The sequence below is a fragment of the Filicampus tigris genome, chromosome 1, assembly GCF_054856515.1.
Source record: "Filicampus tigris isolate MCC_2025a chromosome 1, RoL_Ftig_1.0, whole genome shotgun sequence".
NCBI lineage: Eukaryota > Metazoa > Chordata > Actinopteri > Syngnathiformes > Syngnathidae > Filicampus > Filicampus tigris.
In genome coordinates this window covers 15,400,641-15,426,372 of record NC_141217.1, presented here as the reverse complement: position 1 = coordinate 15,426,372, position 25,732 = coordinate 15,400,641, and the positions used below count along the sequence as shown (strand labels likewise).

Below are 25,732 nucleotides of genomic sequence, written 5' to 3'. Positions count from 1 at the left end.
CTGCCTCTGCTGCACTCTCTGACGATGCTAACTCTAATTAGAGAGATTGGGCAGGGAGTAGGCATGGATGGTAGAGATAGACAGTCCTCTGTTGACCATGGAATTCCATTCCTCTGACACTAATTAAACCGCAATTTTGTCAGAGCACACTGTAGTCTCTTCAAGTAACCTAGTAATGAAGTTCTAATTGCAGTAAATATTTGTATGAAAAATCTACACGAAGATGCAACGCAAACAGGTATGCGGAAGATGCCGCGATGCAGCCTTGGAGACGCAGCAGCATGATGCGCACACACACTCATCTCTATTCAAGCTTGTGGAGCTACCGCACCTCAGTGCTGTGAGCTATTTTTAGCCAAAGTGTCCTCAGACAGTTAACCCACAATGTCTGTACATCTCAATGCCTCTGGTCAGCAACAATGCCAGTGCTGTGACTGTCTTAGTTTTATATATCTCGGAGGGGTTTTGTTCCTCACACAGTGCTCCACTGACTCTCTGTATAAAGTGTTCAATTGGAATGTAGTCGGTGGATGGCCGTTAAGCCGAGACACATGGGGGATATTTTTCTAAGTGGAGCAATCCTCTTCAGACAAGAGACCACAAGGTATACAGTATATCACTTAAAAAAGAGCAAACAAACAAACAAGAAAGGCCTTCAGTATTAAGGTTCGATGGAGAGACAAAATTGAGTCTCACACAGTCAGTGCTTTTCTGACTGCTGAGAAGTAGAAATTGTCTCCTGGAGTCCCAAAAAAGGAGGAACAAAAATCTTTTAAATTGACATTTTAAATCCTGGATGGGCGCTTCAATTGTTGTTTAACGTTAGCTGCATTTCTGAGACGTCGGGGTTCACAGAACTCATACTTTGAGCAACGCTGCAATACATGATTCCCAATAGGATTTGGGAAATTTACGACATCACTGTACTCTGGAATGCAGCAAAAGGGCAAACTAGAATGACACTCAGTCGAGCATAAACCCCCAACAAGGCTCCACTGTTCGTTCGTCGGCCGCTTTATGGTGCGTGAAGGATGACATAAGATGGTGCAAAGGAGTGGGCGGTATGACTTTTGTGCATGACACTCAGGATACTCCATTGACAGCACAGTGACTCACATTGCATAAATGCATCCACCTGTTTATCTGCTCTCAAATGCTATCTTCCAAAATGGCTTTCCAAGTCGGACTGATGTTAAAATGGTGCTAGTTCAATTTGCATAACTTCTTTTGAAAACACCTTTTTTGTGTTGTGAACTGCAACCCTTGGCATTTCGAGGTGAGGGCATATTGTCATAGCGATCGAAAGGAACATCAAATTTAAAACCTCTCTGCATTCTCGAATCTGTGTAGTCTAATCCTGCTAACAAACCAACCTGTCTTTGTGCTTAGCAGAGATAACGACAGTTATTTTCTCGTGAGCATAAACAAAGCTGATTTGTTGACTTCCATCAATGGGAGCTCCAGCCAAGTTATTAAGAGATGCTCCTTTGGTTCTGATACTCTAAGTCAGAGATTCTAAGGCTGTCAAAAACGTGTTTAATAATGCATTCCTCTCTCCTCTGGAGACTTCTGCAACCTTGCCTTTACAGTATACCCGGCGCTCACCCTGCCCAGTGTGGTGCGAGAGCCTACGGCCACATTCTCCCCTCTCTGCTGGCTGTCCTACATTGTTGCCCAACTCTCTTTGTGCTCCTCAGCCACAGTATTGACAGTTATCTTCTTTCTCCTCACACTTTCTCTAATCATGTTTGCACGCTGCAGTAACAAGCTGACCTTGGTTTGAGTGATGACTGTGTGAGGATTTGTGTTCTTGTTGATACTTTATATACAGTAAGCTATGTGCGCAGTGCGACAAAACCGCCGTGTTATTGGACTCAATATTTTGCTACTTTATATTTATGTTTCCCTTTAAATACCACTAATGACCTTTTAGGAATGATTTTAGTTAAAAAGTGAATATAATGCGATCATGCTTACATTGTTTTGCTGATGACGGAAGGCAAGAAAATGTTTCCCCCATCTTAATATTAGGCTAATTTAAGTAAAAAAGCTTTTTATAATGTCTTCTTATTTAAAATGTAGTACTTATTTTCTTCTGGTCATTTTTAAAACAATATTGACAAATTGTGAGCCGTCTTTGGGTGCAAATTTTTAACGTCAATGCTTAAGGGACTTCCTGTTCAGGCAAAGTCAATTCAAATTCCAAATATATTATACATACACAAGTATGACAAGTTACATTATCAAGAGCAAAATCATTATGGAAGCATGGATAGAATCACACTGTGTTCCACTGTGAAACGGACGCTCGTCAATTATGCAGCACAGGCGGAGTATGAAGTCAGAGACAGAAGGAATATATCAGCACATAGACGTGCACACACACATACGCATACGCACAAATCTTCACACGTTCCTTTTTAAACCCAATTAGGTGCTACGGTAGATATAAAAAGTCTACACACACTCCTGTTCAAATGGCAGTCTTTTGTTTTTGTTTTTAAGATAAAACATTTCAAAACCTCTTCCACAATGAATGTAACCTACTGTATATCCTGTAAAACTCAATAAAAAAAATCTAAGCGGAATCAAAAACAAACAACTAGAGATAATGTGGTTGCACAATTGTGCACACCCTCTTAAAACAAAGTTAAGTGACTATTCTGAGAATCAACCAATCACATTCACGTTTGTCAGCACACACCTACCACTATTTACAGTGCCTATGATTACCCCTCAAACAAGTTGAGATGCTCTAGTAGGCTTTTCCTGCCATTTATGTAGTCACATCATACAAGCCATGGTCCACACAGACTTCCACAGCATGAGAAGGATTTCATTGTTCTTGTTATAAAAGTCAAGAGAAGGGCACAAAAGAATTTCACAGGAATTAAATATACTGTGAAATACAGTAAGGACAATCATCATCTAGGTGAGTGAATAATAATAATACCGCCTCCACAGACCTTCAAGCACAATAAGTGCAGTGCATGATGCTGCTTCTATGAGATATCACACATCTAAAAGGGGAAATCATGTTAAAAATGTCTTTTACAATGATATGTTCTATGCGGCGCCACTAGCCTAAACACGGTATTCTGATTAATATTGCTTGCGGAATATGAATCCATTCTTCCTGAAAATGACATCACAGTGCCAAAGGGCTCAGCTTGTGAACTTCCATGACCAAACCCACAACACAGGTGAGCCGTGATTGGTCGTTACCTGAGCCCTTAGGCACTGTGCTTTTAACACGATATGATGTTTTAGCTGATAGACTGTGGTGTTCCTTTGGTCTCGGTGCGTATTTGGTCGGCTGGATTTGAGACTTCCTCACAAACATATCACAGCAAGTAAGAGTGAATGGAATTTTGTCCAGCCCGCTTTCATGTTCAACCGGTTGATCTGAAAGGTGTGTTCTATCTGCACTTTTTTACATTTTATATACTAACGATTGCCGTAGCCGTCATAATGACAGTTTCGTTACAAATTTTGCAGATGATTCTGTAATTGTCAGCCTGCTTTGCGATGGTGAGGTCGGTCATGGCCAGGCTTGTTGATTTCCTGGTGTGATGAATCCTTCCTTCAACTCACTGTTTCCAACATGTGTGGCTTTATTTTAGATGTTCGTCCCTGGTCCCTTAGTGTAGTGTCATTCATAACCACTCAGTTGAACTAGTGAACAATAACAAATATCTCTGCATTATAACAGATGATGAACTCAAATTTGGGGTGTAAAGAGATGCTTTGCAAAAAAGGCCAGCAACGGCTTAACTGTCTGGGGACATCGTTAAATTTCAGCTAGACAAAAGCCAGAACAAAAGCTTTTACTGAGTCTGTCATTTCCTTTTGTGTCCTCTGTTGGTACGGAAACCTTACTGTCAAGGACAAGAACTCCCTGTGCGCAGTTTCCAAAGTAACTCGAGTGAATTTCAGCAGCCCAGAAGAAATGTTCAACATTGAGGTGCTAAAGAAAGCAATGTCCATCTGCAGGGATGAAACCCATCCTCTGAACCAGGAGTATCGGCTTCTTCCTTATGGTCTTCGTCTAAGTGTTCCTTTAACTACCAAAAACAGTTTCAAGGTTTCCTTTTGTGCCTTTCTCCATCCGGCCTTTAAACAAGAAGCAGAGGTAGTCTTAACTGTGCATTTTACTGTCCCAACCTCTAGCACTACAGCTACTGTATATATGCTGACTAGTATGTCCTTTTTAATCTATCTATTCATTTTTATTGCACATTTGCACTTTACTTATAGCTACTGTATATATGCTGAGCAGTAGTTTGTTATTTACATTTGTGATTATTATTACTATTTAACTATATTCATTTTATTTTTAACGGCTGTATATATGTTGACCAGTAGTCTGTCATAAAGTTTTTTATCGGTATCACAAACTATGTGTTGCTGTTTATGAGCTACCTTGTATTATGTCTGTGCATTAGATGCATTCGATGTGTTATACTGCCTGTATCCCACTTACTGTTTTGTTGTATGTCTGTTAATATGACCTGCTGCAAACGAAATCGCCCAACAAGGGACATTTCAATAAAGTGAAGTGAAGTGATGTCATTTTCAGTCAGCAGTAAGTGGCAAAAAGGCCACACCCCCTGTGACGGACAAAAAGCTATATCTAGTGTATGAACCAAGGTGCTTCAAACTAACCCAAACACAATTCTTTCTTCTAGAGATTACAAAACCTCTGATTTATGAAGTGAAGTGATGTCATTTTCAGTGAGCAGTAAGTGGCAAAAAGGCCACACCCCCTGTGACGGACAAAAAGCTATATCTAGTGTATGAACCAAGGTGCTTCAAACTAACCCAAACACAATTCTTTCCTCTAGAGATTACAAAACCTCTGATTTATAACCCTTTGTCTTGCACTTCTAGTTTACACTTCTTGTCATCTTTTGCAGGATCACAGCCCTGGTATAGGAGTACAATAATTTTAATATAAGAGACAAAAATAAGTAAACGTCGGTCACAAAATTGTGTGAGGTCAAACAAATCTTGAAACTGCTTTCCATGCGAAAGCCAACATCAAAGCCAACATTAATTTCCCTGGAGGTTATTCCAAATGAAATGAAATTCAGTAAATCCATTTGTTGAATCAGAAAAAATAACTGTGGCTGAGAGAAGACAGTGGAAACCAACGAGAGATGATAAACTGTTCCCAAGCGCGTCTGCTCTGGCTTTTGGCTCCATCTGCTCCATATCATCATGTACGTTTTGTGTTGAAGACACATGTGCCAAATGATTTGCCACACTCACTGACAGCATGAAAACAACCCTGTCAAGAACAGAAATAAAAAAAAAAAAAAATACATGCCACAGAAACCCATCAAATGATCTGTACATGCATGCAGACTTAGACAATAGTTGCTGAAGTCTGAGCAGAGTTCAAGTTGATGTTAGTATTAAAACACACACAAAAAAGGACTCTCATGAGTCTGCAACCTCTGTGGTGTAACAACCAGCCCTGTTAGAGAACAATCAACTTGCACCACAATACTGTTGGTGAACATAAGGAGCTGAGATTAGTACTGATTAAACAGGGCACACTGATGAATATGGAAAAATAAAGGTCAGGTCAATTTAGCAGTGGACGCTCAGAACTATAGCTTCAAATTTCATGTTTTTATGCTTACTTCACAAATAAATGTTCCCATGTTAGAAAGTTAAGTAATGTAGCTTAGTATCATAGAAATGTAGCCACCTGATATTCCAAGCTATTCAGCTTCACCAGCCCATGGACTGTCGCAACATTTTCCAACTCTAAAAATTAATATAGTGGTTGGATTCCCATTAAGGTGATTGTCTTTAAAAGAATGCATTGAAGCTAATTCAGTGGTTCTCTCTGGTGGCTCCTCTGTTCCAATCCTCGTCTCAATAAACTGCTAAACAAAACCCGAGTAGTGAAAACCAGTCTGGAGCCAGTCAAAGGTCACTACTGTGTTTGTCAATTTGCATATCACACAAAGCAAATCTCTGATAATTGCATTTTGGTGATAATCGTAATAGTAAAATAAGTCAGGAAGCCATCCAAGCATATTGATTGCTATTGAGATTGTAAAAGGCTAATTAGTGGAAATAACCGTGATATTCGGGAAGGTATCTGGGTCATTGCACTGAATCGGTGTTGCTTATGTGTTGAAATGCTCTTGAAATACATTTTCGCTTTTCAATTCTAAATCTCATAATTACGTCAAATGCGTAATAGCCCATGTCAACGTATCTTTTTGTATCATTGTTTTATTAATACAATACAATTTTATTTATACAGCGCATTTCATAAAAGCTAGAGCTGTAACAAAGCACTTTACATACAAACAACAAAATAGCCATAATTCTGTTAGGTTATCGTGGAGGAGGACCTAAACGCAGGAGGCAAAGATCGTGTGCAATATAAAGTATTTAATCCAAAACAAAAGGCAAACAAGGTTCTGGGATAATACTAAACTAACAAAAATGTTGAAGACCCAAACAAACAACAAGGAACAAAACAACTAAACAAACACTAGGACTAGTCTAGACTGGACTGGACTTTACTGACCTTGACTTTGAACAGTGACAAGAGGGGGCTTAGACAAGACAGGACAGAACAGACGAACCAACAAGTGCTGAAAGAAAGCTGGCAACTAAATACAGACAAGTTAACACCTGGACAAGACACAGAGGGTAGGAGGAAGCTGGTTGGTTAACGCAAGGGACTGGGATGACAAGCACAGGTGAACTCAACAACTTAACGAGAGACAAAGGAACACAAGTAAAAGCATGAAACTAAACTCAAAAACAAAACTCAAAACACAGACCATAACAAATACAACAAAATGGAATCAATACATTAACATAAAACACCATATACAATAGACACCGGAAAAGAGCCGAAAATTTCAGGTTGGCTCAAAAGCCAGAGAATAGAAATGTGTCTTCAACTGGGTTTTAAAAGTGGACAAAGAGGGGGTTTATCCAACACCCAATGGGAGGTCATTCCAAAGGGAAGGACCAGCAGCCGAAAAGTCTCAATCCCCTCTGAGGCTCCGCTTGGTCATCAGCACCTCGAGCAGTGCCTGGTCCGCAGACCTGAGGCTGCGGGAAGGTGCGTAGGAGTGGAGGAGCTCAGAGAGGTACGCCGGAGCGAGGCCATTTAATGATTTATAGACGAATAAGCGAATCTTCAACTGAACCCTAAAATGCACTGGGAGCCAGTGAAGCGAGGCCAGGATTGGTGTTCTGTGCTCCATCTTCCGAGCTCCCGTTAGTAGGCGGGCAGCAGCATTTTGGACCAACTGGAGACGCTCGAGGGAGGACTGGCTGACTCCAAAATACTGAGCTAGAATCTTAACCACCCCAGGCGGGGGTCAACTATCATCAAATCTACCCAAAAATAAATGAGTGAAGTGCTATTTTTCCAACGTTCACGGTATTACAATTGCATTTTTAAATACTTTTCAATTGTTAATACAATTTCATATTGTGTTTTTTGAATACCCAGTCAGATCATCATGCAGGACTTTCTTAATATGAATAAATAAATAAATAAATGACGAATCATTTCTTCATGGATTTTTATTTCTTTCTCTGGGACACAAGTGGCACTGATTCAGTGAAATATATCTTTATTCCTATTTTTCAAAGGGTGACAGCAAATACGCCATGACTTCATTCGGTCTTCCTCCTCCTCAGCTGGTAAAGGCCGAGCGACACTGTGGCATTGCCAAATAGTGTCCATGAATGCCTCAGACCTGCTCAGTCTTCTGATCACGAATACCAGCTAATGGGTGGGAATACAGGCGGACTGTCACAGCAACCTTTTGATCGCAGCTGACTTTGAATCTGAAACAGCGACTATTAGCTCTAAGGCCGCAGGCTAGACGGCCACGTTGACATCTGTGATGGCGGCACGCCGAAACGCCTTTCTCAGTCACAGTGTGTGACTGCTGCTGCTCCGAGCCTCAGTAATGAGCCGTGCCCTACGTGGCCAGGTTGGCTTTGAGCAGGAAGCAAGTTGTAGAAATGTTAACTAACTGCCTTATTTGCCATAGAAAAGACGACTCAGACTTCTTCAGCCTTTCTTCTTCTGATGCAAAGTGCGCCGTCTCTACCGTTGGAGTGTGCTTTGTGCTGTAATTAGTGATTCCATTTGAGATGGTTTCATTTCCTCACAAAGTACTGTTGTGTGCTAGTATGAGGAAAGGGCCATTTAGATGACTTCACAGTAAACAATGCAATTCAGAGCAGGAACATTAGGGCTTGGTGCACAATTCCCCTGTGCGGCGTGCAAGCCGCACTGCGAATGGTTTAATTGGTCAGAAGGCAAGGGATTACAGCTGCTGGACTCAGAGACTGACAACAGGATGCTCACACCCACCCTGTCTCCCATCCTCCAGAAAAACATGCCTGAATTTGAATAGTCCAAGACATTTCAGTCAGCTGTTCTATTTTCACACATCACCACCTAATTACACTCTTTTTCTGTCCTTCCTCGTGCAGAGAATTAACAAAGGATATAAATAGTAACAGCTGCACACTCATCCATTATAAGGGTACGAAACATCCAACAACAGCCCCATTGCTCTAGTTTTTTTTTTTTTTTTAATTTAACAGTTCTCAAATCAAATCAACTTTAAACAGTGCTTTCACGACAGCTACAGCTGCAACACAGCACTATACAAAAAACATCAAATAATAATACTAAGGCAATCATAAAGAAACAAAGTCTTCTAAAAAAAAATACACCATAGCTTTGCTTATACATTGGCACATCACTTAAAGAAGGTGCAGAGTTGTAGATCTCTTGTTGCACATTTTGTTTGAAGCATAAGATTGAAGTCTCCGTTGAGCAGATCTCACGTGTTGCGATCACAATGTTTGGGATGAGCTGGGTTTGAAAGTAAACAAGCAGCTGTAGTTTTCTAACAGCCAAAAGTTCGGCTGTTGGTGAATGTCCCATGCACCGTAGTATTTTATTTTATTTTTTTACTTTTTCAGCACCAATATCCCCTCCAAGACGCATTCGGTTCCCTGTTGGGTAGCAACCTCCTCGCAACCATCACAGACAGTCCAAGAGCGCCGTCATTCTCCGCTCAACAAAACTAAGTTGTTGCAAACATGCTTCCCGCGAAATAACAAGCGCCGATACTCTCCGCCAATGAATGTCACGGCCAGCAACGCCGAAAATTCTCCACAATGGATTTACTGTACATGACGCACAATTTTCACCGCGCGTCCTTTCTGTCGACTGAAAATGACCTCACAACTACCCAGGCGTCAGGTCATTGCCTGAGCCCTGAGTAGTTGTGATGTCATTTTCAGTCGACAGAAGTGACAAAATGGCCGCCCCCAGAGATGGCTAAAAACGAGCGGATTAACTCTTATTCCACAAACGCAATATTAATCAGAATACCGTGTTTCAACTAGTGGGCCTGCTGGGAACATATTCATGAAAAAAATATGTTTGGGTTGACTTCCACTTTAATGAGAAAAGTCTTTTTGACCAATTAGAATAACAAATAATAAGGCATCTTGGGCACTTCCAACCCAAATTATCTTGCAAACCCGCTAAAAGTACATCAAAGGTTCTACATTTGAAAAAAAAGAAGTGACAGACTGATTGGTTCTACAACAATGGCCCTGTAAAACATCATCTATCCAAGGAAAAACAGCGAATAATACTTGCATAATTTCTCAATACATAATTTGGTAGGGTCCCATCTCGCCGACTGAGTTGGATCACAAAAGCATGGCCACAGAAATGCACACAACAGAGGCCTCATCTGGAGTTGCTATGGTAACCTCCTCCCCATGAGGGGCCCATGTGACAATCAAGACTCGTTTAAATGACGAAGTGCGTGTGTGCACTCCACACACACATACACACGTATACGTCTGTCACTGGGTTGATGGGTCGAGACGGATTTTAATCTCAACAGATTAAATACGTCTGTTCTTATCACAAGACTTCCACAAAAGACAGAGCGGCATCGCTATCGAATTTGGATTTGTTGTCGAGCCGCACTAATTGGCAGCCTGTGGAGGGCAGCATGGTCAAAACTGAAAAAAGTCAAAGAGTTCGAATGAGCAGAGAAACAGAGAAAGAGTGGACCAAAGGGTAAGGATGAGGTTCAGGAGAGAATTAGCGAGCGCAGGAGAGAAGTTCTCGTTTTAATTAGAGGTCCTATAAATAACCGGGCGCCTGACATTTGAACATGCAGACCTGTTGAATGTCTTGCCGTTTTCTGGCCGACGTTTAAACGCATGCCACCGTTTGATGTTCTCGCTACCTCCTCCTCTTGTTCTTCTACCCTTCTTAATTTAGTCTTTGAGATCTTTCCCGCTTCCCACATCTTGTCACTCTCGCACACATGCAGACACAGGGCCACTGTGTCATCTTTGCTCCATTTGTGCCAGCAGCCAGTGAAAGTCAAACATGTATATATAAAAAGCAGGTTTTTCGTTAGCTGTCAGGAAGAAGAATGACTTGGCACTGCAGCATGATGTCAATACCAGCCACTAATAGCTCCCTCTGACATCCAGCACCAATCTGCCTCACTGAAAAACACACCTGTCAATTTCTTCTGACAGTGAAATACAAACTTAACAGGTGACCTGAAGATAGGTCTATTACCTCCGGCATCGCAAGAGTCTTTTTGGAAATACTTCATCAGTCCAACTGCTGTTTAGCATTTGCTGATTGCCTTCTGCCCTCTAAGGACCTCCTGTTGCCATTAGATATATTTCCCCCCCCCCACAAGTTAACTGACGTAAGAATGAAGCATGTGGTGAACATTTAAAACGACAGGAGGACTTTGTGGACACTAGTTGGTTGATTTAAGTCAGTACTGTATTGATCTGCCAGGGATAAAAACAATCACTGTACACCCAGAAATTCTCCATCCATCTTAACTAATAAGACTTCAGAAAATGATGACAAAATATGTTGACACTCCCATCTGTAATATGTAGCACTTTATTTACTTTTTTTATAATACTTACGTGGACAGAAGTATTGGGGCTAGCTAGGCATGAGTCGATTACCAATTTCAAGGTTTACCACGGTTTTAAAAAGTCTCTGTTTCCAAACTGTTAAAAACTTTAATCACCTGTTGTTTTTTTCGTCATTGCAGGCAAAGTGACAGGGCCATTGTTGATGCACGCAGTCAGAGAGCCTGATGACGTTTCCCCGTTGTCGATAAAGTTATTTATTTTGGTAAAGGAATGATTTCATCAAATTCAAGGTAACGCTAATACATTACGATAACGCTGTCATGAAATAAAGGTTTGTAACCAGCCAGTGTGTCTAAAATTGGTGAACTAAATACTAGGCTCGCTATCAAGGAAGATAACATGGCTACCTAGCATAGCCTGTATGGCTAAGATCAGTTTGTGTCTGCTCTGACATTACTTAATATAAGGGAAAAGAGCAGAGAAGTAGCTACTCATTTTAAGAAATATATACTTCTAATGTTATTCTGCATTTTTATTTTATTTAGTAGAGCTGTGTACTTCTTAATGAGTACTTATGTACCTCCAAAGTGTGTTCAGTGGAAAAAAATATTTCCCCAAACATTTCAGACAAGACATTTTAGAGCTGTAATTTCAATACTGTGAAATTGTAATATTTTTCTTCATGGGTAGCATTCAATTAAAATCTGACACCAGCTTAATCCAAATTGATTCAAACCCATTTCATCATTTACTAAATCAATCATGAGTTCAGCTTGACTCCCGGTTAACCCTGAATTCAACGGTTCCAATTTTGAGAAAGGCCTTTTCCCAGCATGATAGTGCCCTATTGGGCAAAACAACACCCATAAAGTCATTTTTAGAAGAGTTTGATAAGAAAGAAATTGAGAGCCCTGACCTCAACACTACAAAACACTTTTGGGATGAGTAAGAGATGCGATTGTGTTTAATTCAACACCACAAGTGACTTCAACTCCAATTCTCCAATCTGCTTTAAATCTTAACTGCATCTTGCTTATTACTAACAAAATGTTTTATTTTAAGTTTGAAAGTCTGCATGTGCTCCATGTTTTCTTTCTGAAGCAGTTCATTCCCATTGTGAGTGTATGATAATCCTCCTTTTCTCTTTAAACAGGCTGCAAATAAGATTTTAGTTTATCCAGTATGGTGCAGCCGATAAGCACAACAAAGGCCAATATTCCAATATTCAAATATTTGTTTAGGTTGTGCTATAGTTCCTGCTTTTTTCCAGCCCATCTCCTCTCCAACTCCTCTTTTACATATTGTGATGTCTCAGTTGGTTGCATTTTAATTATAATCAAACCCTGTGGCTGTCATAATTTCAGCCAGAAAAAATGTAAACATACAGAAACTGTGTTGCCGCTATTCCTTCAAAGAGATGTGGGAATGCAAAAAATATCTCAAAATGAATGCAAGTCTTATGGACACTTCCAACCCACTAATTTAATTTTACATCCGTTTTGGTAAATCAATATTGTTGAGGTCAATACATCTGCCCTGTCAGAAATTGTAAAAGCATAGCAGTAATCAACATCAAAAGACATTTTGTATGCTTTTATCCCCAAAAATAATGCATAGTGAAAAACTATTTAAACACAAGCTAAACTGGATGACAAACCACACATTTCAGGCCTGCATGTGTGCTCACTTTTCTGTCTTCTTTTGGGTAAAAAAACAACAACAACACTGTAATTTTACTTTACAGTTTATTCCATTATTTGAATTTTCCCGATCCAAAGCACTTTGCAAATTCAGCAAAATGGACCCTTTCACAGTGGCGCCCGTGGCGAACACATGACTGAAATATCATCTTTCACTGTGTGTTTGCATCTCAGTGTGCTTGTCGTCTTATTGGTTTTGTTAGCTGATTTTGTCCGAACCTCTTTTCAGATAATAGCTCCTTCCATTTCCTTGTGTCTTGCCGAGCGCGAACTCATCAGTGGTTCGTTGTAATCACTTTTTCATTTGGAATACTCCTCGACTAATCGTGACTATCTACAGTGGCTTTATTCGGGTTATTATTATTAATAATAATATTATTATAATAAAAATATGAATTAAACATATTGTGTTTTTAAATCGAGTAATTCTGACCGCTAAATTTGATCTGCATGTCTGATCATCTTTCACCTTTTCCTGGAATTGAGGCACATATTGCTTTGATGATGTTTTGAGCCGCTGCCACCTAAAGCTTTATCAGTTCACACAAATATTGATGTAATCATGTTTCAAAGTAGAGACAAGAACACATGTTGAATGTTGTGCCCTCGCCTGTGCTGCTGCCACTATCATCCATTTGGAAAAATGATTTAGTTCTATTTAGAGCTTTTCTCGGAGGATATTGATCTGTCTGTCTGTGACCACAGGCCATTGTGTCTGCCTAAATACACACACACACGCACGCACACACACACACACACACACACACACACAAAAAAACTGCAGAACATAATAAAGAAAATGTTAGTAGCATGAAACAGTATCCTTAAAAACTCACTGTGAGGACATTTATCCACATTAAATCCCCAAATCCTCTTTAAACAGAAATCCTCACAAGAAGCTAGGGGCAAAGGGTGATGAAGAGTATCAATCTGAGTAGGTTTTGCTAATTTTTTTCCCCCTCAAATAAAGCATGTGTCGTATTAATTTCTGATAAAAAGAAAAAAGGCTTCAACCACAAGCTTTTCTGCTGCCATTTGACCTTTAAATTGCAGTTTGGAATTCTATTATAGTGCTTAAAAAGTCAAAGTATTATTGAAGTATTATGTAATGTGCGTGTGCGTTTTCGTTCTCAGCATGTTGACACACAAACATACACACACACACACACACACACATGCCGTGTCGCCAATATGCCACATTAGAGACTCAGGGCTCTCTTGGGAGGCATTGTAGAGTCATGTAATGAGGGTAAAAGTCTGAGGCAAGCAGAGCAACTACACACTGCAGAGGCGGTTCATGTGGTCATTCACCGGTGGATGAATCACACAAACGGTCAAGTCCATTACAGTTTTTCTTAGGACAACAGGAACAACAAGTTCCTGATAAATGATACTGCCTTCCAAGGGGTGGGGCTGCAGACGGAAGATTTTGAAACTTAAGGTTCATACATCGTCGCCGTCTGTTAGGCTGGATGTATCCGGACAGAAGATTTTGACATTCGCTGTCAATGCACATACATCCGTCTTATACACTCTAAAAACAGTCGGGTTAGAAATAACACAATTTTGGGTCAAAAATGGACCGAAACAAAACAACCACAAAAATAGGGCTGTTTTGTCCAAAACAACGCAAGACGGTGGGTCAAATTGACTCAATTGGTGGTCCACTTTTGACCCAAGATTTTTAACCCAACTGTTTTTAGAGTATCCCCTTTGTCCAAAAAGGATGCTCCTACCATGAGTCTGCCCACTGATTTTTTTTTGTTGTCAATGCCCACCCTGGAGGCAGATGCCCAGGCCACGGCCCTGTCGCTACGCCACGGCTTCCAAGAGGCTCATTATAAATCCTTGCTAGTTTCTTCAAGGGGAAGAGCAAAGCACATTATATTATACCAAGCAGCAGCCTCGTAGCTGCCTGCTGTTCCATTGTGTGTCTCCTAGATTAGCATGGAGTTAAACGGTCTTTGGACCTCGCAACGAGGGAAAAAAAACATCTTCGTCACTGTCATTTCAGTGTAAAAATTGAGGGTTCAACAGTATCTTGTTAACTCATGAGACAGCAGCAATGGGGGGCAATGGTGCGGCAAGGCTCTGACATTGGCTAAGATGAAGAGTTATGTTAATGCAGTCATCAACATCACCGGGAAGCCTCACAAATCACTCGGCTCACGCGGCTTCCCGTTCTCTTAGAAAAGGTCAAGCTGCAGCATCTTGGTCTCGTATTTACCCACTAACCAACAGTTTGTGTGCATGTGTGAGGTCTAAAGCGGAGTTCTGTAAAATCTGCTGATGCAGAATCTCCTGATGGACTCATTTGTCATGACTGACCATGAGAGGAGGTATGATTCACTATTATGCAAATTAATTGCTTCCACTGTTAAATATCTTACACAAGGGATGGCTTATAAAGAGCAGCACTTTGCCTAAACATGCATTGAGAGCACAACACAAGGTACATCTGCACTCTAATGAGATCTAATATATGAGCTGTGTCAGAAAGTCTCCGACTATAAAGAATATAACGACGCTCTGTTCTAATCAATATTACCAAAGAGGTGTTGTTTTACAAGGTGTTCGTAATTATACGGCAATCGTGCATTGCATTTTATTAAGTGCTGCGGCAAATATTTTGGTTACCAGCAACCTGAGAAGGCCAAAGTAATAGAAATGCCTCCGCATGGTGCAATGTACCGTTCCCAACAAGTACAAACTTCACAAACATACAATGGTACCAGGCTTAAGATACGAGTTTAATTTGTTCTGAAAACACTCATCTTCAATCATCTTTCTCCACTGAAATGAAATTAAATGCTATTAATCCATTCCAGTGTCCCAAATTACAACAAGTGTTTTTGTATTGTGCTTTTAATATGAAAAATAGCACTCTGTAATATTTCATTTGACAAAACTGTTCAAGCCTGGTCCCTCAATCAAATCGGTTCCCCAAGCAACAACAACTTACTATTTTCCTTCCCACGCTCACAGCGGCCATCGAAGCCTTGCCACGAAAAATAGACTAATGACGGATTGATGATGGATGACGCACTAAACAAAGGGGTTTCCGTCTATGATTAATTCGTCTACTTTAAAAATGTTCCCGTCATTCACCAACCATCAGCAAAACATGCGTCCGTCAGTGACAAACAGATGGACCGGTCCGTCACATAGACGGAATGGCCACCTCCGAAACACAGCATATCCCTGTGAGTATTGCGATTGCTTCATTATAACACCACGACAAAAATGCTATTTGTTAGCCTGTCAATTGTGTTTTGCATTGTTTGTTTGCATAAGGCTAAATGGACTAACATACGAAAAGCTATGAGGTTGTTTTAAATCAGTCCTTCTCAAATAGTGTGACCTGGGGAACATTTTTTCATACAAGAATAAAATGTAATTGCACATCCACTACACTAGGTGACAGTGGCAATCTCATTTATTTTTGTTATATTTTTAATTTCAGACAAATTCAAACATTTTCTGTGACAGGCTATAAAAAACATGTTAATAAAGTCATTCTTTGTTGTAGGCTGACCTATATATCTTTCTTTTTTTGTTTTGTTTAACGTTAATAAGGATACAATACTATGCAGAGGTGTACTTTCAACAATTTTATAGACAAATGATACAATTTAAAGTTGCGGGGTGCGCAAATTTTTTTCGTATTCCTGGGGGGGGGCATGTTTTAAACATACATTCTCATTGTTTTATGTGTCACCCTGGGAGTGGCAATAAACAGCTTGAAGCGTCTGTTGACAAGAATAAAACAGTTTTTTTTTCAGTTGAGCTGTGATAACAGTCACCATACATACAAAAAAAAACCTAAATTCGGTATCTTAAGGCACCGCGGCAATACAGTTCTCTGCATCCTTGTCATCATTTCGTCCAGGGCCCTGCCCTAATGTAGTTCACATTCATACCTCAGTCATCGCAATTTAAATCCGCTGGTGGAGTTCACCGGTGCCTTTGACATTGTAAAACCTTCAGAAACCCCATTGCTCTCCTCCTGACCTCAGCAATTCTCTGAGTAAAATCAAGTCCACTTGGTATGATAATATCACTGCACATACACACAGATGAGATGCTAGTACATCGTAAAGTTTGAAGTCTCATGCTAATGAATCCCATTGAAACCCCAGCCCTTGTAGTTAAGCCTCATCGCTTCACGTTGACTGTTGTGAGTGCTGAAGGACTCCCTTGTGTCACCACTCCCTTCTCCCTCTTCACATCGCTCCGTCCATCTCCAGCTCCGTGTGTTTTGTCAGAGCAGACAGCGAGCCCCAACATGTCATTAACCCCCTCTCGCACTGCACTCCACATCCTTGATTCCGGGCTTTTTATGTGTCGTGCTGGCTCATGGTCTGTCTAATTTTCTATTAATGGAGGCAACACAGCCTCATAGCTCATTAAAAATGAATGGAGACAAGCTCTCTGCACTGATAATTACACACACGCACACACTAAGGTGTGAGCGACTCTATGTGATTTTCACAACAGAGCACACTTCTGTACACGTAAATATACAGGCTTAGGTGATCAAGCGACGTAGCCCACCAAAGAGTTTGTTATACTAAAGTATAAAAAAAAAAATACAGTAGCTGAATAGAATCACTTCATTTTAAAGATCCTCTAAGGGGACAAAAAAAAAGTCTTGTAAATTTGACACAACACACAGAGGAGTATTGTTAACAAGTGCCTCAGTTGTGTAGCTGTGGAGAATTGGACGGACCCAATGCCAGTCCACTGGTCACCCAGAGCACGAGCCCATTCGCGGCTAATGGTTGCAAGCCGCAAGTAGCACAGCAATTCGCAGTGGAGTCGTCTACCTTGTCATTGCCATAGCTAGACAGCTAACTGCACACTGTAGTGGTAGAAATGGGACAAGGTTTTATTAATAAGTAACTTGCAACTGCGATAGATAGTCACATATGAAATGAGGGCGCTCAGTACTTATGTATATAATGGGGGAGGGCGGACTCATGCCAGAGGCCCAAGTGCATCACTGAGCCCAGGTTTAGCCATGCAAAAGAAATCTGGACAACTGAATGTGAAAACCAGATTAATGCTGTAACTGAACAATTTAGCACTAAATTGCTTTCAGTTTTTGCACACGTTTTTATTACTTCGCTTCAGACATATTTAATGTATTTAGAAAATACAAAAATGAATTTCCAATGTCTTTAAAGAGATGAGAGTTGAAGGAGGATAGTGTTAGTAGAGATCATGTTGTTCCAGTTTTGTCAAGGGAGACATTGCCCTTGCACAGAAAATGTGGAGAGAAAAGATTAAATATTTAAAAGTAAAACAACCGCGGACAAGAGAGTTAACAGAATCGTGTTAACATGCTGAAGACGGAGTGAGTTGCAGGGAGGCAAATGGAGAAAAATGACTAGGCTGGGGGTTCATAAAATCAGTCTTTGTTGTTACACTAAAGGAGGCACATAATTGGAAAAGTGATAAAAGATGAATTTCAAATGACTGTCAGTTCCCAAATGGTGAAACAGAAATGTACAAAAACAGTCTGAGAGGAAGTGATATTTAAAGAAGTAAAAAGGGACAGTGTTCAGTTACAATACATTTATGTTGGCAATATGATCCAAACAAGGCCAATCAGCCTGAAGGGCCAGAGCTATTAAGTAAGGAAGCCTTTTTTATTGATCAACTAATATTAAAAATGCAGCTGCCAGCAAGACCCCCTCTTTATCTTCACTCCTATTAGAGGAAGTGACAGAGTCATAAATTGCCTCTGCATGACAGTAGATGGGACGAGCTGTTCCTAATTCGGGGGAGCGATTTCCCCGCTTGACACACTTCCACACTTGAGCAGACCTGCTCCACTGCTAAAAGTGCTGAGCGGAGACTTCTGCTAAATCACAATTAAACAGTTGCTCTGTTCAGAGCTCATAAATAAATCAACTCAACAAAAACCCTCGACATGTGCTCAAGCAGCGGCACCGAGACTTGTTCTTCCAAGTCTGTGAGGGCATAATAAATAATCTAACTAATTTTGAGGTGTAAAAGGCCTCAAAAGTAAAGTTGAAAAGCACCAAATTGAGTAATGTGAACATTATTTAAAATATAATATATACAAACAGATTTTTACAAATCATTCTCTTGATTATTATTTGCTTGTAGTGAAATGGTCAGGATGAGTTTCATTCCTTTAATATTTTATTAGAGGTGTGTTTACATTGCGGAATTTGAAGCGGAAGTCAAACCAAAAACGTTTTTTACAAGGAAATGTTCTATGCACCTTAAATAGTCTAATATGGCATTCTGATGAATATTGCATTTGTGGAATATGAGTTACGCAGCAAAATCCACCCCTTTTTAGCCATCTCAGGGGGCGGTCACTTTGTCAGGAAGCTTAGCCGCGCCGCGCTGACTCGCCGCAGATTCGCCGGAGGGATGAACGAGCGAGTCTTTTTCCCCCGCATCCTACGACTTTCTTCTTTTTTTTGAGATTTTTTGGAAGCAGCGGATCGCCAATTCCATCAGTCTTGGCCACACAACAACTCGGACACCGGCGGGCTTCCTCAACTGCCCTTCAGCTGCTCAACTGCCTTCATCCACCGGGCGACTACACGCAACTATGTCTTTGCGTACCACTTGCACGCTTCTCATTGAAAGGTATTCCCTGCTAGAGGGACGTGTCTGTCAGCTAGAGCAGAGTAATGTGGTAACCGTAGATGTGGCGGACACAACTGTTAGTATGGGTTGTAGCCAACCAGTTAGCATTAGCCCTAAGCGGCCTGCTAATCGCGGTGAGTCTGTTCAGATGCATAACAGATTCAGCCCGTTAGCTAGTCCCATTCCACCTCGGTCTACTGGCTCCCGCACTTTAGTAATAGGTGATTCCATTACCTGTAACATTAATCTTAAAAATCCAGCCAGCGTAATGTGTATTCCTGGGGCCAGAGCACCCGACATTGAAGCTAATCTTAGGGAGCTGACTCGTAAAAGGACTAGACACCAGCACAGGGCAAACAACACTAGGAACTCCGACATAGTGATACACGTCGGCTCCAATGATACTAGGATGAGGCAATCAGGGATCACAAAGAAGAACATAGTTAGGACTTGTGATCTCGCTAGAAAGATGAGTCGGCATCAAGTAATTGTCTCCGGCCCCTTGCCTGCGAGAGGGAATGATAAGAGGTTTAGCAGATTATTCTCGCTTAACCGGTGGATGGCTAGCTTTTGTAGTGAGCAGGGACTGCAGTTTGTAGATAATTGGCCTTCTTTCTGGGGCCGACCCGACCTGCTTAAGGTGGACAGCCTTCACCCTAACTGGGAAGGTACCATCACTCTTTCTAGAAATATAGATTACTGTTTGAGCCTTCCATGACAGTTCACATCAGAGTAGGTCGGGTTACAGGCGATTAGCGAGCCTGTAAGAACAGGTATGGAGTCTGCAAGGCTAGAGTTAACCAGCCCTATGCTAGACTCTGACAACACACATAGTTATTTTATTTAGATTAGAGCCGTACACACCACATATTCCTGCATCACATAGCGATATTGTTTCTACTGAGGTGGTTCAATATGATAATAATAGTACTTGAGAGCCGATAAACAATTAAATGGTTATGGGCAATGATCCGGATAAACCTATTTTACTATTAGATCACTGTCTTCGAAAGCCCTGTTAGTTAATGACCTCTTAAGAGACCATAAATTTAACATGATTGGGCTTTGCGAGACCTGGTTAAAACCTGATAATTTTTTTACCGTTAAATGAGGCCTCGCCTCCAAACTTCGTTAGGTCACATGTTACACGCCCTCATAAGAAAGGTGGGGGTGTAGCCCTTATTTATGAATCTGATTTCAAACTTAGCCCACATTCTAGCGACGCCTTTAAAACATTTGAATTACTCATTATGCGATCTACAGGCTCATTGCCTTTTTTTCTCGCAGTTATTTACTGTCCCTCAGCTCGTACGCTGGATTTTAGATGAGTTCTCTGAGTTTTTGGCTGATTTGGTAACTCATGCAGAGAATATAGTGATTATGGGTGACTTTAACATTCATATGAATCTCCCGTCGGAACCACTTGCAGCGGCGTTTCAGACAATAATTGATAGCTTTGATTTCATGAAGATAATTGACAAAGTGACGCATAAAAATGGTAATACTTTAGATTTGGTATTAACCCGAGGTTTGGCATGCTCAAATGTAATGGTGTTACCGTATACTACTGTTATGTCCAACCATTACTTTATAAAAGTGCGGGCTCATTACCATCGTCGTGACCACAATCAAAGCTCTAGCAGCTGAAATATTACCGGTAGTTCTTCATCCACCGCTGCGCTGTCTGAGTTACTGCCCCTGGCAACTGCTTCGTTTCCGAGCTGTATTGGTTCGATTGACAATCTCACAAATGATTTTAATGCTGCTCTGTTAAATGCGCTTGACTCCGTTGCACCATTAAGACATAAAACTCGTCCTAAACGGCCTACTCTGTGGTTTATTGAGGAAACCCGCTCACTTAAACAATCATGTAGGAAGCTAGAGAGCAAATGGCGTGCGACTAAACTTGAGGTCTTCTTTCAGGCGTGGTGTGATAGTTTACTAATATATAAAGAAGCACTCGCCTTAGCCAAAACTAATTAGTTTTCCAGATTCATTGTTCTAAATAAAAACAATCCTAAATAGTTATTTGATGTAGTGGCAATGCAAACGCAACAGCTGCCGACCTCCAATAGCTCCTCCCATTCAGGCCATGACTTCATGCAATTCTTTATGCAGAAAATTGAGCGCATTTGGGACGAGATTAAGGACACCGCTCCTAAAATTGAATTGAAAAAAAGAATTGTTTACAACCCTAGGACACTCCGTCTTAAATATCATTAACTTATCACTCACCGCACTGTACCAGAAGCTTTTAAGACCGCTGTTATTCGACCTCTGCTTAAGCGGCCAAACCTTGATCCAGAGAACCTCAGTAATTATAGGCCGGTTTCAAATCTCCCGTTTATTGCGAAAATTCTCGAAAAAGTTGTAACGCAACAGTTTAGTGACTATATGGCTGCTAATAATCATAAACGTCAGGATTTAAAGCCCATTACTCTACTGAGACAGCTCTTGCTAAAGTGACTAATGATCTTCTCCTAGCTATGGACTCCGACACCTCATCAATACTACTCTTACTTGACCTTAGTGCTGCTTTTGACACCGTCGATCATAACATACTATTAGAACGCCTTGAAGGATGTGTTGGTATCTCAGGCTCAGCACTTTCTTGGATTAATTCTTACCTCTCAGAAAGGACGCACCGTGTAATTCATGTCAATGCGACTTCTGAGTTTTGTAAAGTTACATGTGGAGTCCCGCAGGGATCCGTACTAGGACCCCTATTGTTTAGCATCTACATGCTTACGCTTGGTGATATTATATGTAAATATAATATTAATTTTCATTGTTATGCTGACGATACCCAATTATATATGCCGCTCGAGATAACAAACTGGACTAATTGGTGTAATTTAGAGGCGTGCCTTGCCGAGATTAAACAATGGATGTCTCTCAATTTTTTGCTTTTTAACTCAGATAAAACCGAGATGTTGATTATTGGCCGTGCTCATCATCGGCACCTATTTAAGAACACCACTCTGAGGCTCGATAAATGTACTATTACCCAAAGTGATTCAATAAAAAATCTTGTGTTATATTGGTGTTATATTCGACCCAACTCTGTCTTTTCAAATGCACATTAAGAACATTACTAGAACCGCATTTTTCCATCTCCGTAATATTGCTAAAATTAGTCCAATTCTGTCGAATAGTGATGCAGAAATTTTAATCCACGCTTTTGTTACGTCTCGCCTCAATTATTGTAACGTTTTGCTCTCTGGTCTTCCCATGTCTAGTATTAAAAGTCTTCAGTTAGTCCAAAATACCGCAGCAAGACTCTTGACAAGGACGAGAAAGTTCGATAATATTACTCCGATATTAGCCAATTAGCATTGGCTCCCAGTCCACGTGAGATGCGATTTTAAGGTTTTGCTACTTACCTACAAAATACTGTACGGCTTGGCACCTTCGTATCTCGTCGACTTAGTGATACCATATGTTCTGATCTGAAACCTTCGGTCACAAAATGCCGGTCTTTTAGTGATCCCGAGAGCCAAACAGAAGTTCGCAAGCTCTAAAGCATTTTCTATTCGGGCACCGATGCTTTGGAATGCCCTACCTGCGGATATTAGAGGCACTACCTCAGTAGAAATGTTTAAAACACGACTTCAGACTTATTTGTACGATTCTGCATTTAATTGTTTAGTTGCATTTAGAACTGTTTGTTTTGGCCTCTTTGCTGCCCTTTCTATTCTTTTTCTGCCCCCTTTTCCCAGCCTTGGGAATTAGGTGATGACGACCAATTTGGAGGTTGCTGTTTCGATCCAACAGCAACTGACTGCTACAAGATTGGAGGCTGACCACATTCTCGGAGGCGCTGCTATGGAGATTTCTACATTGACCATTGGCCCCCTGCTCACTTCACCGATGTCATCTTCCTGCAGCACTTCATTTGATTAACTTTCACATCACTTTAACAAACGCTGTATAGTACTATAATGTGTGTTCAATGTTGCCCACTCGCCATCCATTGCAGCCTGATCATCCGTGGTCCCTTCTCAAGGTTTCACACTTTTCCCCAGATGGGGTTTTTTGAGTTTTTCTTTGCCCTCCTGGGGGTTAAGATCAGGGGATGTCGTGTACGTGATCTGGTGCATATGTGAAGCCCTTTGAGACTTTCCTGTGATTAAGGGCTATACAAATAAACTTGACTCGACTTGACTTTGTCACTTTCTGTCATGTGAAAATGACATCACAGTTGCTCAGGGCTCAGCTAACAGCCAATCACGGCTCACCTGTCTTCTGAAGCTGAGCTATGATTGGTTGTTATCTGAGCCCTGAGGGTGTGTGATGTCATTTTCAGTCAACAGCAAGTGGCATAATGGCCGCCCCTGAGATGGACAAAAACAGTTGGATTTTACTGCTTAATAACTGCCAGACATATTCAGACCCCCTTTTACCCTAATATTTGAAAAAAAATAGAAACAAATACTAATAGATTCCTGGGATTGAATGGATGGACTGTGAAAAGACATATAAAAACGTTTTTGGCAGTGAATGACTTAATTCGGATTCCACAAACACAATCTTCATAAGTATATCAAGTTTAGACTAGTGAGGCTGCATAGAACATATTATTGTCAATAACATTTTGGGGTTGACTTCCCCTTTAAATAAATCTTGGCAGATACGTACAGTCCAGGAAGATAAGCAAAAAAGCTCCTGAAGTTACACAAACCTTCTCACAATTAATTGAGTGCAATTTAATTCCCTCAAAAGCAATTGCACAGCAGCAACACAGCAGACTACTTGCCAACATCTTCCATGATGTGGCCTCCTATGAGCCTTGATCTAAATCCTACTGAACATCTGTGAAAGGAGCAGAAACAGAAGGCAAGCTTCCAACTTGAGACAGCTTGAGCAGTTTACTCATAAGAAGTGGCCAAAAATATCTCGTTGACTTGTTCACAAGTCTCATTGGGAGCTACAAAAGTCAATTTATTGCAGTGACTGTCTCTAAAATATAAAGTTTAATTTGCCATTGTTAAATTTAGTATGAATTTCAATTCAATTCGGATTTCCAACTGAAAATTCAATCCGATATGTGGGTATTAGGATAAAAATAAAAACATATTTATATAACTGTAATTGTTTGCTTGGTTAAAGCTACAAAAGACAAAAAACACATTTTCACTTAATAATGAACGGCCAACTGGTTTTCATTTTTGGATAATCAACAAATCATTTTTTAACTTAAATTTAAACCGTGCTTAGCAGCACTCTATTTTCCTGTCTAGAAACATAAGTGAGATTTTTGACAAATCTCTCCCAATATTTTGGTCTATGAGATGAAGTGATGTCACAACCACAGGAGTGATTTTGTGGGCTAAAACAACACATTTGAGTAAGCCTGCTTTGCTAAAAAGTGATCAGTACAGCAACTGTCAGGCTGTCACCATCAACGCATGCAGAGTAATTTTCGCCTATTAAAACTGCCATTGAAAAGCAATCTGCCAGCCTACGTGGGCCACAAAGCATACATATCCAGTTGGGTCAAAATGCTTCTCTAACTGAAAATTCTAGCCTGAAGATTGGTTTGTTCATCGAGAGTGGGACCGTTGTGTGTGTATGTGTCTGAGTGAGAGGAAGCAAGTGGCCCTGTCTAACAGATACCAGCGACCCACAGCCACAGGCAACACATTCTGAATAATTTGTCAGATGCATTATTCCGCGTGCCAAAGGGAGAGAAAACACGGAGCGAGATACTGCAAGACAGCCACAAACAGCAAGCCCTCTTTTCCCGATTATCCGTTAGCGCTGACAAATTAGCCTGCATCATGTGACCAACATCGGTCTTTGGCATGCAGAACCAGCGTCTGCACGCCGTTCCTCTCGCCCTCAGTCCATCGTTTGGAGGGAATCCAACGACTTTTATATTTCTATTAGACAACGATCAAGACGATTTAACATCAGTGTAGCAAATATGCTTTCATGTGGACCACATCTTCAGGTTATGAGATGATTCAGCCAGATGCCATCAAGTCTGCTCCAGCCTCACTTAAAAACAATTGAATCACCAGGTGACCCCAACAATTGGATTTTACAAGGACATGCTAGGACTCAGGAAAAAAATCCTGATAAGGAACCACTCGTCGTCACCTGAAAACCTCTCCAGACAACAGATTTGAATTCGAAGGGCCTTAAGACAGACTTCATGGAGCCCCTCTCAGCGGGAAGCCAGAAGGTTCCTCTCACAAACCCCGATGAACATCGACAGTGCTGAATGAAGACTGACCCCTAGAGGTTGACATGGGAACTGCAGTAGAGAACTTCCTATGCTTTCGATCAATCTAAATTACCTTGAAATGTGTATTGCTTAGTGTGTGTATCCTGCTAACTTTGCATTGATGAATCTGCTTCTCTATGGTGACAATCATTTTTCTGTTCAGGTTTACAAGTGTAGGTATAGGCTTGAATTCATATCTTTGACTCCTAAACTTTGGATGCAGTCT

General features: G+C 40.8%; 1 protein-coding gene and 1 pseudogene across 1 annotated transcript in view; one reads left to right on the top strand and one right to left on the bottom strand.

Annotated features, from left to right (window-relative positions):
- Positions 1-25,732, bottom strand: part of kcnd3 (potassium voltage-gated channel, Shal-related subfamily, member 3) — a 103,177-nt gene that overhangs the window by 43,272 nt on the left and 34,173 nt on the right. The window lies entirely within an intron of this gene.
- LOC147152972 (uncharacterized) lies at positions 20,679-22,913 on the top strand (annotated as a pseudogene).